The sequence below is a fragment of the Oryzias melastigma genome, linkage group LG11, assembly GCF_002922805.2.
Source record: "Oryzias melastigma strain HK-1 linkage group LG11, ASM292280v2, whole genome shotgun sequence".
NCBI lineage: Eukaryota > Metazoa > Chordata > Actinopteri > Beloniformes > Adrianichthyidae > Oryzias > Oryzias melastigma.
Window position 1 is genome coordinate 20,390,495 of NC_050522.1, and position 14,881 is coordinate 20,405,375.

General features: G+C 43.0%; 1 long non-coding RNA gene across 1 annotated transcript; it reads right to left on the minus strand.

Moving 5' to 3' along the window:
• Positions 1 to 3,535: 3,535 nt before the first annotated feature.
• On the minus strand, positions 3,536 to 12,515 carry LOC118599380. Its single transcript, XR_004948713.1, has 4 exons — positions 12,239 to 12,515; positions 11,828 to 11,871; positions 11,350 to 11,433; positions 3,536 to 10,794 (listed from the first exon to the last, which is right to left on the minus strand). It is a non-coding gene; the product is annotated as an uncharacterized LOC118599380 (long non-coding RNA).
• Between the last annotated feature and the right edge of the window lie 2,366 nt (positions 12,516 to 14,881).

Here is a 14,881-nt window from a genome sequence, read left to right on the forward strand (position 1 = left end):
AATATTGGAAGGACAGATTTTAAATTACATTACATAATAACACATTCATCTCTTTAATTATCTAGTATGTTGCAAAATATACCCAGCAGAGAAGACTGCCTTCTGAGTTGTTTTAAAGAAGGCAAGCTCAGTTGGTAATAAGCTACATCAAGCATCTGTTTTAGCTAGGTGTTAATACACAAACCATTTATATGCTAGGTGCTAATCACTTGGTGTACTAACTGGTCTAAGTAAGACAAGTAAAATAAGTGCTGACTTGTTAGTTGTTTTGGCTAGTTGTCAATACACATGTATTAACTACGCGCTAATAGATTGACAATGTATTAGCTACTTGAATTTGGTAGGTATTAGCTTGGTGAAAATAAAAAAATATGTTTGCTAGATGTAAGCTAGGTGCTAAAACATTAACTATATTTGCTGCTTAGTAAACTAGCTTAACAAACAAGTTATTAGTTAGGAGCTAAATACATTGAATTTTAAAGCTGGGTGCAGCTAATGATACCTCTTCAGGCTTCTCGTTAAAATTCTACATGCCCCCCCCCCCATCTATATCCACGGAAACGACAAAACACTTGTAATGTATTTTATACGTTTATATATTTCCACACCTATAATTTGTGTTACATCCCCAATGGGCAAACTGGCCCGAAGTCTGGGGGATGACTGTCAATGAGGACAATAACATTAAACTGGACACCAAACAAAGAAACACAGTTGATTAAAATAAATGGAAACCTGTGTCCTGAAATAAAGCAAGAAATAATTAGTGGGTATGGTAAAAAGAACAAACCAAAACAGAGTTGGAACCTTGGCCAAAAGAAAAAGAAGTCAGGGAGACTGCTGACCCAGCCATGACCACCGTCGGAGTCAGCGGCTCCCTGCTAATGGCTGCCTAGCAAAACTACCTGATCAACACAAATTAAACAAAGCCCGCAAATCAGAACTACCAAGGCCCAACCCCAAACTAACAACAAAACCCAGCAATCTAAGATTGCTGAGGACGAAAAGTAACAAATGACAAAAACCAACATCACACAAACTAAACCCACCCTGCTGCTCTGTTCCCTGCCTGGCTTGGTGTGGCCGCCTCAGTCTTAAATAGACAGCTGCTGCCAATCAAGGCACATTGGCCACACCTGCCAGGTGAGCCAAATGGAATTGGTTAGATAAGAAGGCCAGGTTTTCTAGGTATAACAAAACAAGAAAAGAGATCATGTAAAAACAAAATCCTGACAGTATCAAGTAGCTGTGTTTTTAATTTTCCTTGATAAGGGGTGGAAGAAACAAATTAAACTCCAAAGGATGCTGTCAGAACCAGTAGTCTGCTCAGAGTTGACATTCCAGACTGAGCAACCGCATGTGTCCTTTAGTCAGCACTGACCCAGCACCATCTTTGGAATGTGTGTTTCCAAGAGACTGTACGGGGGTAAAGTGTGAACAGCACCCACAGAGGCTGTCAAACACCAAAGTGAGTCCTCAGCATTGTCCTCAAGTCATGTGTGAATAGGAGGTGACGGACAGGACCGCCCAGTAGTGAACGGATGTTTGTCATTCCTCCGAAGAAGAGTAGAGTACATAGTTAAGGGTTTCACAGAACGTTTATACAAGTGTGCAGATGCGTCTAGTAGATTCCACAATGGCAGACTAACTCTCTCTCTCTCTTTGCAGTCAGAACTAGAAATATCAGGCTCATCTTTGTAGAACCGACCTCCTCCACTGTTAAGGGCCAACTCGCACTGCGCTTTCACACAATTCTTAGCTTAGTCTAACTTTTGTTCATTGCCTACAACAATCCTGGTCTGAACAGATGATAAACACGCACCACAGAATTGAAGAAATATGGCAGGGGGGAACATTAAGCATCTTTCCTGTTTTATACTAGCCACCGTTTAATTTGTATCTTATCTGACAATATGTTCAATTGCTTTTTAATACAGTATTACCCAACTTTGGTTCTTTAAAGCTCTAAATGGTTTACTGTAACTGCAGGAGGGATAGACAAAAAAAAAAAAATCAAAGACACAGGTTAGGGATACTTTATGACCGGGGTTGGAAGGGCTGTAGCACTGCATGATTTTTTTTGTCTAAAATCGTAAGAGATGCACGGTGGTGCAGTGGTTTGCACTCTTGCCTCACAGTTCAAATCCCAGATGGGACTTTTCTCTGTGAAGTTTCCATGTTCTCCCTGTGCATGTGTGGGTTTTCTCTAGGCACTCCAGCTTTCTCCCACAATCCAAAAACATGCTTCATAGGTTAAGTGGTTACCTGTGACAAAGTCGTGACCAGTCCAGGGTGTTCACACCATTGCCAAACAGTGGCCAGAAAAGGCTTCAGCAAATCCATGACACCAAAAAGGATATAGTAGGTTAAAAAAAATGGATGGATGGTAAAAATCACATTTTTTTTCAGAGGGAAGCTGAAACTGGCACACTATAAAGAGCAAGAGTGACATCTAGTGGATATTTTAGGAACATGACTTAAAAAAGAAAAGCAACTGACATTGTGTCAAGAAAGGGACTCCTCGCTGCTTTTGACAAAATATATTTAGGCAAGTGAACTCACAATTAAGCTGGTGATAAATTTCTATATTAGCACTACCTTTATCAGATAGTATAAAATAAATATAAAAAATGAGGGATTTAAATCTCTTAGATTGTTTTTACAATATGATGAAAAAAACAGAGTAATCCCAAAGGACAGAGTAAACTATTCCTACCATATTACTCCTAATCCCCAGATCCAAACAATCACCTGTGAAATGAAAAGCAGGAATATGATTTGTCTTTATCCTTTTTTGTTATTTGATGGTTTGCAGGAACAAAAAAGAATAAACACAAAGAAGAGACTGTAATAAGTATCGTGTCTGGTATATGTACCAATATAATCTGTAGACAGGTACAAGTGACACCAAATGATCCCATCTATGTTCCTGTCAATGTTAAGAGGTCTGCCAGAAAAAATCAGTGGAACAACATTCATCACTTTTACAGCAACATTTTCAAAGATGGTGTAACTTTTGAAGCAGATGACGGAAAACTCTCAGCAGCAGACCAGACCAGCTGGGATCTTCCATGAAAAATTCAAAGATACAAATGCTGTGAATTTGATGGATGTTTCAATTGATTATCTGGATAAAGTTGTTGAGCAGGACACCGTGAGGCCAAAGGAAGAAAAGTCAAGCATGAGGTCTGAACACATCGATTATATGGAATTTTTCTAAATAAGACAAAAAGAAGAAAAAGGGAAAATTCAGAAAATATTCAGAAAATTAAAAACTCTTATACAAGTAAAGAACCAAAAAAAAAAGAAAGTAAATTAACTTAGCGTAAATAGCCTGAAGTGGGAATAGTGTTTATTAGAACTATATAACTAAAGAAAAAAGGGTTAATGACTTGGTTGTTTGCCAACCATGGTGAGAATGGCCAATGAACTTCAGCAAGTTGCACAAGAAAGAAATACTTTAATCTTTCCTTCATTACGATTCTCCAATATGGTTGGAGGTGGCACTTCTGTTTGAAGGAGCCCATGTCACAAGTCAAGGTAGGAGGATATCTTATTTAATTATTTTCATCAACATCTCTGGAGTTTTTTTATTGTCTTTGCTTTGTTTAGATTGAACATCCAGTCTTCGAAATAATGTCACTTTTTAACTTTAACTGACAATAACACATTATGGGAAGATGGAGAAGAGCAGTGCTTGAGGTTGCATTAATCAGATAAACCTGTCTCCCCTCACTAAAATTTCTATTTATTTCATGTATCAGTCTTGTCAACTACTTGCGGAGGAAGATTCCTGCTCCAGGAACACAGATGGAGAACGCCATACGCTTCATCAAGGCCTGAGACAAGGAGAAAGCTGCTGCCGCCGCCATTTCATCTACCTGCAGCAGCAGCTCTACATCAGCTCCACCAGGCGTGGCAGCTAAAGCAGCTCATAGGTTTAGTCTCGCAGTAGGATGGATAGAATAGTTGCACTCTGGGATAGCCACCCAGACTATGACAAACAGCAGCTCGTCTGTTTTGCAGACACTGAGAGAGACAGCCTAAAGGTTGCTTCAAGGCTGCAAAGGAGAAGAAAACTTCCTGTCCTTGGAAGGACAGTCTCCAATGGTAGGATTGGTTTATAGAACTCTTTCACTTACTTTGAAATCTGCTTCATGTTTTTGGCCCGTCATTTCTTTAACATAAATCCAGTGGCCTTCTGGGACTGAAAGCTGGCCCTGCAAAGTGGCCCAGCCGCCTGGTTGAGACCATTTACAGCCAGCTCTGCCACCTTCATCCATCAGAAATGAGAACTGTAGGGGTTCTGAAGACCTGTTTGTTCCTAGCTTTGCAGGACTATGTGGCCATTAGATGGTGTTTTCCAGTTTTCAGGAGGGCGTCAAATGGGACGCTCCTCCTGAAAGCCTCGGATGAGGACGGAGCCCTGGGTACTCCCAAGGAGAGCCACTGGGCCAAGTCCCCGGAGGAGGTGGAGAGGGAGGCACGGGCCCACATCATAAACAAGGGTGGGGATATCAACAACCACATCCTGGTGCCGAGCCGGCGGAAGATTCAGTTCAGGAAGTACCAAGACAGAACCTTCCACTGGCTGCTGGAAACCGACGTGGGCTACGCCATCAGCCTGGAGTCCTCCCACCAGAAGGAGAGAGAGAGGACAGGGTCCAGTCCCTCCTGATGGCCAACAAGAAGGTGATGTATATAAGATTTATTTATTCTAGTTTAAAGTGTGACGGTTTTAATAGACCTTTTGGACCTGCAGGACGCCCTCATCCGGTACTCCTCCGCCTACCCTGACTTTGTGGAGGCAGTCAGGTTCCACCAGGCGTTTGAGGAGGCACGGGTGAGGTCACTTCAGCCTGGACAGGAGGGACAGGACCTTGTTGGCTTTGGGGATTTTAAATCTGAGACCCTGCGGAGTCTGTACAAGTCTGAGGACCCCAAGAAGATCCGGTACGTAATCACTGAAAATCAATACGAAGTTTGTCATCAGTATGAGATGATGGACCTTTTTAGGCTTAACTGACAATAACATCAGATTATGAGAAGATGGAGAAGAGCAGTGCTTGATGTTGCATTAATTAGGTAAACCTGTGTCCCCTCACTGTAATTTCTATTTATTTCATGTATCAGTTTTGTCAACTACTTGGGGAGGAAGTTTCCTGCTCCAGGAACACAGATGGAGAACGCCATACGCTTCATCAAGGCCAGAGACAAGGAGAAAGCTGCAGCAGCTCTGCATCAGCTACACCAGGCATGGCAGCTAAAGCAGTTCATAGGTATGATGCTTTAGTCTCAAAGCTGTTCACTGCACTTTTTTTTTTACCTGTGTTCTTATAAATTCACTTTTAACATCTTTTTTTGTTTTTAGATTGACAGCGTTCGTCTCTGGCCGGCGTTCTCTAGCTTGCATTTCCAACTCAGACAAAGTGAAGAATCTTCTGGGCAAGCCTGCATTTCCAGGTATGTTACACATGAACGTCATGACTTCATGTGGTACTGTGGTGTGTCCATGCTCCTCCACACCAGCTTCTTCCTCCAGAACATCCGAGGAGCCCACGTATGAACACCAAGCCTCTCTCCTATTGCGGTCACGTCTTTTTTCTTTTAGCATCTGTCCATCATTAAATCCCAAATGTTAACTTTTCATATCTAATCAACCTCTAATAGCTTCTGCATTAGAACTAAACTCATTCATATTTATTTGTGAGCATGTCTGACTCACTAATTTGGTTAGTTTCTTTTGTTTTTTTTTTTTACTTTAAAATCTGTTTTTCTCTTTCAGCCTCACAAGTATAGACTCCTTCTGCTCCTGGCGCTCCACCTTCTCCCCCTGATGATGTGGCTGAGACTGAGGAGCAGCCAGCTCCAGCTGGTGTTCCACCTCCTGCGTCTGCTGGCAGTGCTGAGGTGATGTGACAGTAGATGCAGCTTTTTGTTTCAATGTGACTCTAACAGCAGTCATTAATGAAAGCTCCTTCTTTTTCTCTCTTCAGTTGCTGCCCGAGTCCTGGCGGGCAGCTCTCACTGCAGAGCGGCAGCAGTGGATTGGGCGGGTGCTGTCCAGGGACAGCTCGGGGAAGTCTAGGCTCACCACTGAGCTAAATCTGAGGTGGAACCCTCCCCAACCCTGCCCAAATCTACAACCAACCTCCCGCATCTCCTGACCTCTTCTTCGCATGTCAGCTGTTCCTGTGGATGCCTCACAGGATCTGGTGTCTGCAGCTGACATGCCCCCAGCCTTTGTGTGACGGGTCTCTGACAAAGGCTGGACATCGCCGTCTGGTATCTCATGGCCACTGAGTACCTGGAGTGCCGTCGGTGTAAGAAGGAGGTCGGGGGGTGGTCACAGGGCATCATAAGGCAGCTGGCCCCCACCTACAGCTGCCAGTTTCCAGCTGTACTCACAAGTAAGAGGCAACACTGAGCCACATTTTAGTCTGTGTGTAAAACTTTGATTACATGTTTGTATTTTGTGCTTGTGTTGATGCAGGCTGTCCTGTGACCAGAGGGCGATTGCACAGCTCAGGTCTCACATGTTGGGCAACAGTGCTAACCGGCTGTACAACACCCTGCAGGAGCAGCACTCCGACTCCTGGATGCGGAGAGCGGTCCACTACCTTGGCATCTGCAAGCAGTTCCTGGCCTTGGGCAGCGTGAGGGGGCAGTTTCCACAACCTCCACCTATGCCCCCTCTGCCGTCACCCATCTGGCTGCTAACGGTGTATAGCTACGACGTCCTGACGTGGCTGGACGAGTACAAGGCCAGGATCACGCCCACCTTCGGGTACATCCTGAAGATTGACTCCACCAAGAAGGTTTGGGAGTGTTTTCTATTGTGGATTCTGACACAGCAGTCTGAATCTGTTCTTAGGAAACATCTCCATTTAAAAAAAAACATCCATGTTCAGGTGACGAAGAATCTCGCAGGAGCCGCCTCTGACTCAGCCGCCTGGGCCAATAAAGTCGGCAACGAGCATGGTCAGGTCCTCATGAGCGTCCTTACCTGCTCTGAGGGTAACGACCAGGCTCATGAGGCGGTATCAACTCGCCAAGGTTCCTCCCCCACCCAGCTCATCTATATGGACCGGGACTGCTGCAGTCGAGACGGCGTGTCCAAGACAGCTGCCTTGTTTTCAGTACAAACTCAACTTTGCAATGATGATGTTATTACTGCTGACGTGTCAGACAGCCTTCTGTCCTAATAGTCTGTTGGTGTTTATCGTTTAGGAGTGGGAGCGACTGGTGGTTCGACTGGACATCTGGCACCTGATGCGACACTTTGCATCAGGTGTCACCAATGAGAGCCACCAGCTCTATCCCACTTTCATGAGGCAGCTGTCTCATTGCATCTTCGAGGGGAACTCTGGAGATACCCACCATCTCACTCAGGCTAAGCATGCGATAGTTGGCCTGACGGATGCGGACGTGATCCAGAGGGTTTCCAACGAGAAGTGGGGGCACCACTGTCGACATTAGACATGTGGAGTTGAGGAAACGGCGCTCATCATTCAGAACCTTCTAGACAGCTTCAACGGCCCGGAAGGATGTAAGACCCTGGACATCCTGTAGCTGAACCCTCTACACATGGAGGAGATCTGGAGCACCTAGAGGCTGCACCTCAGCTCTATTCAAGACTGGCCACAGGTGCAGCTCTACACAGAGACTGGAAGGCTGACTAAAGGCGGGATTAGCCTGACAGTGCAAGAGGCTCCGCCTCTCTGGAGTCCTTCAACCTCCAGTGGTTCATCCCAGGTAACTGCAGGTCTTGTTCAATTTGAGGGTAAATGTGGAAACTTGGATCGTATGTGCAATTTCGCATCTGTAAACCTAACTGCTGATGTTTACATGGTTCCATCAGAGACATGTGATGTTCCAGACGTTACTGATTGATGAAATGGTGAGGTGGAACGAGGTCTGGACCAGCATCTAAGGAACATCTGCCACCTCTGTACTCCTACAGTGGCCAGCTCAAGCATACCTTTAGCTTGAAGAGCCAAAGGGTGCTTGGTCTTCAGATGATTAAGGATTTTACATATTTTTACTGGGTATACAAGTGAAGTCTTACAAAATAAGCCAGAGGTGCATGTCTACAAAAATGACCTGAGCTCTCTTTCTACACTCATCAGGGTGGAGTATCTGTACCATCAGACAAACAGTGCTTGAGTATGTTGAAAAGAGGCTATTGTTTTATTTGTAACCTAAGATTATGATTACAAAAATTTCCAAAAAGACTGTAAGGCAGACCAAATGCTCTCAAAATAAGATCCATCACTCTTTGGTAGATACAGCTGTGAATAATCTGGCTTTAATGATATGACTCTTGGTGACAATGTCCTGATTGATGCTCCTTCACAACCACTGACTGTTGAACACCTGGCAGAGACAACAAAGCCACCAAGTGAGGACCATGGAGAAGAGGCCATGAGTTTTGATATGGATGAGGAAGATGAACCAAGACAAGATGGCATAACAATCATGGTAAGAATGGCCAATGAACTTCAGCAAATTGCACAAGAATGACACCCTTTGATCTTTCATTAAATACAGTTCTCAAACATACTTAAAGGTTGCATGTCCGATTAGAAAAACTTTTCCACCAGAAGTATAGAATGTCAAAAACTAACCCACACCTATGTTTTTTTACTCAGAAAGAGACACTTTTCCCAAGCCTTCAGGGGAAAGACATTGAAGTGAAGCAGCGCCAGGAATAAGAAGCACGGTCAGAAGAACTGTGGAATACTCAAGGATTCATGATCAGCAACTTCTCGTGTCCAACCTTGTAAACGTAGCACACTGTTCATGGTTGTAAACACGCAAAAGGGGTGGCAAAAAACAACAAGCAATGCGCACTAGAAGCAGGTGTGTCCCACTAACTGCCTAACCCAAAACTAGCTAACTCAGCCCTAGTCTTCGGGAGGCGTAGCGGGGGGTATTTACGCACTCAGAACCCGATGGTCCGGAAAAGCAACCAGACAAGCTGATCACCCCCTGAAACCATGGAAGTGCTCCCGAGCCGACGTAGGGGAAGGGAAGAGGGAAGCTCTACCCGCCGTACCTCCACACTAAACAAAATACCTGCGACGAGGCCCCTATAGGGAAACGCCGCTACACCTACCAGGGAACACCGCCAAAAATCATGCGCAGAACCCGCCCAATCTCCTGTGACCCGTTCTTTGAGTGTTAGGTGTTCCTGTGGATGCCTTACAGGAACTGAGGTCTGAAGCTAACATGCCCCCAGGGCTACCAACGTTGGTAACGAGCGTGGTCAGGAGGATGGTGTGTCAGAGCTCCAAAAGACCTGGAGCGTGCGAAAGTTCTTTTATTCTTATAGGTTCTTCTTCTAGCTCTTGGAACAGCTGCCAGACTGTGACAAAAGAGCGTGTTGTCTGTCCTGCAGGCAAAGGGAGAGACAGCCTATAGGAGGCTTCAATTCTGCGAAAGGGAGAAACACTTCCTGTCCTGGGAAGGAGATTTCCTTCCCCAAGAGGATGGTTTCTAGAACTGTTTTACTTGCGTTGAAATTTGCTTCTTTTTTTCAGACCGTCATTTCTTCTACAAAACTCCAGCGGCCTTCTGGACTGAACACTGTTCTTGCTAAATGGCCTGATGCCAACTGACTGGTGGATGCCATTTGCAGCCTTCATCTGTCGGCTACGAGAACTGGGGGGTCCTGAAGACCTGTTGTCTCTGGTCTTGGATGACTATGTGGCCATCATTGAGGCAGTTTGTGGGAACTTCAGGCTAATGGCTTAGACCAGACTTCAGCTGTTTCAGCTGAACCAGAGGATCCTGTTGTAGTTCCAGCATCTCTGCGTCTCCAGGTTCTCCTGTTGGCAAAGAAAGTGGGAGAGGACTGTGCCTGAGCAGGAAGCTAGACTCCTTCCTGCTGCTCCAGCTGTGTCCCTGCAGCTAAAGTGCTGTCCTTGGATCAGGTGAGACATTGACAGCCCTACAACTACATAATATGCATAATATACCAGAGGAGAAGAGGTCACTGCCATCAGTACGAGCTGTTGCTGAATCCCAGCAGCCCCCTGCTGGATTCTACAGCTTCACCACCTCTTTAGTGCGTGCCCAGAGCCACCGGCTTCAGAAAGAGGAAATCCACCAAAGCTGCAGCTGTTGCACCAGAGCAGACACAACGCATACTAAAACTTCTCAAAGTTTTTCAATTTTTTATCCAAATATTTTGGATGAGAATCTTATGGTTTTTTTTTTAAGAAGTAGAACTGATTTATCTTAAAACAAGTTTCCATTTAGATTTGTAACAACATAGTTGATTGCACACAGCAGATCCCCCACAATACCAAGAATCCCCCCAACTGAGAATGTTTTAATTTTTCAACCAATCAAATGGCCGGATTTATTTCAATTTCTCAATACTGCTACCACCTTTTACTGTAATGCCTGCCGTCTTTTCAATTGGACGCAAGTGCCATATTTTTAATTTATTCTAACAAGAAATTGATTGCTTTAAGTGCTGAAATTATATCTTTGTGGAAAAGTTTGTTGACTTGTCTGTATACATGAGCCAACTTTAACAACAAAACTGTTCATAGATTTTGCTTGTTTGAAAAAAAGCAAGAAAAAAAAAATGTCTTTTTTACATGCCAGGCTGGTTAAAAGATTTTCACATTCTGGATCAGTTGTGTTAACAGCTGCTACATATCACAGGTTTAGGGTTAACCCTTCTTTAGTTTGTGTTTGCCAACTGTCCTTCTGTCACAGGAAGAGGTTCAGGGTCCTGATGGTCAGCCAGGATACCAGCATGTCCTTCAGATGGTCAAAGCCCTGGTGGAGATCAGTACTCTGTCAACCATCTCAAAGAGCAGGGTGGACAGAAACATTGCACCCTGGGAACTTCTAACAGACTGAAAAAGAGCTGGTTGTCCATTTCATCAGGCATCTGGAAAGACAGCCCAAATGGAGGAACACTTCCTGTCCTAAGAAGGAAAGTCTCCAACGATAAAGTCTGTTTCTAGAAATCTTTTACTTGAATGTAAAAATGCTTGAGTTTTTCCAATGCCTTCAAATAATCCAAGCAGCCATCTTAAACTGGACTCAGATTCAGGGCATAAATGCAGCCAACAGGTGGAGGCCATTTGCAGTCATTGGCCACAAGAACAGGCGTGTCCGTAAACACATCTATCAGAGAGAAAGAGCTCAAAGATAATTCCCCAAACCAGCCTTCAGGTATTTCAGAGGAACCAGAGAACACTATGACAGCAGTCGGAGCTACAGAAAATACTACATAGTCTATGATAAGAACAGCCATGTGAACAAGAAATACTTAAGAAATAATTTCTGCATCATCTACATCATATTCCTCTAACTGCTGGACCTTACCTTCATGACATTTAATTTCTCAGTGGGTATAATAAACCAGCAGCTTCAGCAGGAGATAGACAGTGGTAAGTCCAGCTCTGGCTCCTGAAGGAGAACCTTCATCAGAGACAGAAACCTGACAACAGGTTTCACAACAAACCTGCAGACAACCTAAAATGCTAAACACGGATCAGAAATGTGGAGTAGAGAAGAAAATACTCCACAAACATCCTGTCATGTTTTGCAAATCCCTGCCTGGGTGCAACAGAGCGATGGAAGCTGACACCAACCAATGATTATATTGGTTGCAACTAATAGTTTAAACACCCCAGAGAATTCTGACAATATCAGACTTTTCTTGATGTTTGTAGCCTCTAAAAAGTCCTTTAATATATGTGAATATCTGGAAGGTTGAAACAACCTTTTTTGGCAAAGTTAGTTCTGTTTTGGCATGTAAACTGGAAGATAAAGTCAGATTTACATGTAATGTACAAAATACCTGTTATTTGTACGCCACATGGTGTTGCTGTTACACCGTTCCACCTGGAGACAAAAAGAGAAGTAAGCTTCATTATTGTTAACAGTAAAATGCTGAATAACAGAAACATAAATGGCTTTAAATTAAAACATCTAAAACATCAAAAAAACACAAAATTATTCAGAACAGCTGAAGGTTTAAGTGAAAAATGAACAGAAAACGAAATAACCTGCAGAGAGTTTGACAAACTTTTCACAAAAGATGAAAACATTTTGTGTTTTTGGTCTTCAAGATTTTTACAGATTCCTTCACCCACTTTGCAAAGAGGAAATTTCTTTTGTAAATCTTTTTCTATAGGTTGAACTTTTTCAATCAGCAAGTGGGATTTGAACTCTTGATCTGAAGCTCCCCTTTTCAACTCTCACTCCTCACCTTTGACCTTTTTCTTCTTCTTCCATCAAGTTGCTGAGCAGACTGCATTTTAGCCTCCAGTGAGGGAATCTCCTCCTTTTCTTCACCCTTGCTCCTTCAGTGTCTTCAGATTTCTGCTGCTGAAAATGACAAACCATGACAGAGATTAGAACTGCAACAGAAACACAAATGAGTCTAACATCATGAGATCCCCACAGGAATAACACTTCAGCTTCTCATTTAATCAAAGAAATCTACTTTGGCAGATTCTTTTGCAAATTACACAGATCTGTTCATCACCCCCTAACAACCACAAAATAAAATGGCTGCTATGGAGAAAAACTAAGAGAAAATCCATAATTTAAAAAAAAAGTGATTTTTAAAATTAATTAGTCACTTTCAGCTTAAGTGTTCAAGAAGTCTAAATGTTCAGTTTTTATTTTTTGTTGTTCTTTCGTGTCTAAATACTGGATGATGAAAGTACAACAGTTTTTCACAGATTAAAAACACAAAATAATTTCTGGATGAGAAACACTGGATTAAATCTTTTCTTATAAATTTTACAAGCCAAACAAACATTTTAACTCAAACAGATTCCTACTCATGTAATCCATTTGTTAAACAGGTATTTTTTACTAATTTAATTGAAATGTAATCAGGAAGATAAAGTCAGATTTACATGTAATGCAGAAAATACCTGTTATTTATCCACCACATGGTGTCGCTGTTTCACTGTTCCACCTGGTAAAATAAAAGTGAAGAAATTTGCTTCATTATGGTTTACAATATGCCACTAGATGGTCAAGTGGTTATGGCTGCTGACTCACATTCAGAAGGTCATGGGTTGAATCCGGCTCAGGAATAGTCCACATTAAATATTTGTGCCCTGCGACAGACTGGCGACCTGTCCAGGGTGTACCCCGCCTTCGCCCATCAGTAGCCGGGATAGGCTCCTGCACTCCCGAGACCCCGAAAGGGACGAAGCGGTCATGAAGATGAATGAATGAATGGTTTACAATAAAAATGCTAAAAAGCCGAAACATAAATGGCTTCAAATTGAAACAAAAAAAAAACTCTTCACCTCTGATGGAAACATTTTTCTTTTAGTGAAAGTGTGGATGAAAGCTTCAAATCAACAATTGTTTCCTTTCACTGAATTTTAATTTATAGTGTTTGACAAAACAACAGAAACGCGGGAGATGTAAATTAAAAATGAAAAGAAAATTAAATCATTTAAAGCTGAAAAAACTTTGAATTAAATAATGTTTTTCTATTTTTTATCCATAATTTTAATGTAAAAAGATAATTTACCTTTATCCCCTAATATTTAACCATTACCTGGTTCCCTGGCATGAAGTCAAAAGTTTTCTAAATGAACATTTTTGAAAAAGTGAAAAGCTTCACAATTGTGCGTGTTATCCTTGCGCAATCCCTCAACTCAGTCTTCTCTGTTCCAAATGTTCCCATTGTTCCAATTTCTTCACCAATCAAATGGCCGGATTTGTTCCGATTTCAAGTATCAAACTTTTGGTGTCCAATCAGAGAGATGGATTTGTTCCGATTTATGGACGGGGCCCCCTGTCGTTGACTGACATGGCAGTCGTCTTCCCCGTCGGACGTAAGTGCCGTTTCTCCTTTATTTGAACGAGATATAGTTGGTTTTAAATTTTGAAATGTTATTAATATGCTTGGGGAAGAGTTAGTTTACTATTTTATGGTGGGTTTTTAGTAAAAAATGTTTTATTAGATTGTAAAACAATCGTTTTTTTCATGCTAGTTTCTCGTCTTTTTAATCTAGCTTTAAAATGTGTTTTCATCACTTTCTGAATTATCTTAACAGGTGCTGATGCTTATAAGATGATCATAAGAAAATTAGCTTTGTTCCAGAGTAATCCATGACCACGATCTGCATAGAGATCACCCGTCATTCTTAGAGTTGCATTCTAAGTCAAAATGCTGAACCTGCAATGACATTTTCTTCTGTTTTCCCACAGAAAATTATTTGCAAAGCATTAAAAGAATGGCTGTGAGTTAAATTCTCTTTTACAATGTTCATAACTTTTTTATTTTTTCAACATTTGAGGTTTTTTTTCCAATTGTCTTTGCTTTGTTTAGAGTGAACACCCAGTTTTCAGGAGGGCCTCCAACGGGACACTCCTCCTGAAAGCCTCAGATGAGGCCCGAGCTTTGGGTCCCCCCAAGGAAACCCACCGAGCCAAGTCCCCGGAGGAGATGGAGAGGGAGGCACGGGCCCACGTCACAAGCCAGGGTGGGGATATCAACAACCCCACCCTGGTGCTGAGCCGGTAAAAGATCCAATTCGGGAAGTACCAGGACAGGACCTTCCACTGGCTGCTGGAAACCGACGTGGGCTACGCAATCAACCTGGAGTCCTCCCACCAGATGAAGAGAGAGAGGACAGGGTCCCAGTCCCCCCTGATGGCCAACAAGGTGGTGTGTCTGAGATTTATTTCTTCTAGTTTAAAGTGTGACGGTTTTAACAGACCTTTTGGACCTGCAGGACGGCCTCATCCGGTACTCCTCCGCCTACCCTGACTTTGTGGAGGCAGTCAGGTTCCACCAGGCGTTTGAGGAGGCACGGGTGAGGTCACTTCAGCCTGGGCAGGAGGGACAGGCCCTTGTTGGCTTTGGGGACTTCAAATC